Source organism: Hyaena hyaena, unplaced genomic scaffold (assembly GCF_003009895.1).
Source record: "Hyaena hyaena isolate Hyena2069 unplaced genomic scaffold, ASM300989v1 scaffold_37, whole genome shotgun sequence".
NCBI classification, from domain to species: domain Eukaryota; kingdom Metazoa; phylum Chordata; class Mammalia; order Carnivora; family Hyaenidae; genus Hyaena; species Hyaena hyaena.
The window spans coordinates 4026837-4028531 of record NW_024080669.1 but is presented as its reverse complement, the minus strand read 5'-3'; the positions used below and the strand labels follow the sequence as shown (position 1 = coordinate 4028531).

Sequence of the window (1695 nt, the reverse complement as noted above, 5' to 3'; positions counted from 1 at the left end):
ACCAGATCCCACAGAATTCGGTGCCCCAGGTAGAGCACCTCCATGCATCAGGGAGGAGTAGCTGTTTGTCCTCTGGCCCTGTATCTCCTGATGACCCGGGAGAGCTGGGGACTTTGGCATCAGAATCCCAGCCTTCAAGAAGGGAATTATCTTGTCTTCCTAAGAACCAGAGAAATGCCCTTGCTGAGGGAATGATCTAAAGAATGAAAATAATCAATGTTCACACCCACGCCGTCCAAGGCTCCTCCGGAGCCCATGCAGGTCTTCAGATGCAAGAAGATGGCCACGACCATGGTGCACAGCAAACAGAAGACAGTCTCATCAAGGTGAATGGGTGGCCCCTGGGGATGATCGAGCCACACACAATGCAGCACAAGCTACAGGGACCTGTTCTGCTTCCAGGCAAGAAGGGATTTGCCTGGGTGGACGTCCAAGTCCGAGTGAAGGGTAGTGGTCACATGGCCCAGGTTTAGGCAATCTGCTAGTCCCTCTCCAAAGCCCTGGTGGCCTATTATTAGAAATAGTGGATGAGGCTTCCAACAAGGAGGTCGAAGACATCCTCATCTCGTATGACCTGACCTTGCTAGTAACTGATCCTACACACTGAGAATCCAAAAAATTTGGTGGTTGTGGTGCGTGTGCTTCTATCATTAAAGACCATGGTTCACCTTTATAATGAACAATTGTCAAGGGACAAGGAAGGAAGGAAAGAGAGAGAGAAGGAAGGAAGGAAGGAAGGAAGGAAGGAAGGAAGGAAGGAAGGAAGGAAGGAAGGAAGGAGAAAAGAAAATAACCCCTCCCAGTTTTATTTGCTTTGCTGTTGATCACTCATTGACCTCTCACCTCTAAGAGTTAGAAAGACCTTAGGAAAAAAAATCATCTGGCTTTTTCATTTCACTGTGAGGAAACAGGGTTGGAGAGGCTGTGAGATTTGCTCAAAGGACATCAGAACTGCATTTAGCTGAGGCTTCCTTCCACAGCTCCCTGGGGTCATACACAGCCACTACTCTGGAAGCAAACACTCATGCAGAAGTAGACCCTGAGTCAATCCACTGCTCAGTGAGATTTATACTGAGCACCTATTGTGTGCCAGATGCTGTGCTAATCACTTTCATGTATATTCTTTCATGCGATTGGCCCATTCAGTTTTGGACTCCTGTCCGCAGGAGCATATACTAGTTGCTCATAAAGGCGGGCTTTCTTGTCTTGGGAGCTGGGTTGTAGAATAGAAAGAAAGTGGGTTTAGAATCTCGGTGTGAACCTCATCCCAGCCACTTGTCATCTTTTTTGGCCATCACCTCTCTAAGCCTCTATTCTCATATCTCTAAAATGAGGTGATAAGCAAATCAGAGTATGGTAGTAAGTTACAGCAGTTCCTGCCATTGAACACGCTGTTACTGACATTGTTACCTGCCTTCAAGGAGCTGATAATCTCAGGAGTTAAGGTACATATATAGATAACCACAGGGCAAAGCAGAAAAGAGACCAGAGGTGGGCCATGGAGGTTCCAAGGGTGCCCTAAGTCTGGGGATGAAGGAAGGCTCCTTGGAACAGGCGCCATTGTAGTTGAAGGTATTGAGCCGTTTGAAGGGAAGCAGTAATGTTGAGAAAAGCAAAGATAAGGATGAGGAAGCAAGAGAATGCTGCAAGTGTTCAGCTCCAAGAGCATAGGGACCTAGAATTTGGGGAATACTG

At 47.3% G+C, this 1695-nt stretch overlaps 1 pseudogene; it reads left to right on the top strand.

The window, feature by feature from the left end:
* Positions 1-216: 216 nt before the first annotated feature.
* On the top strand, positions 217-587 carry LOC120229953 (annotated as a pseudogene).
* The last annotated feature ends 1108 nt before the right edge of the window (positions 588-1695 follow it).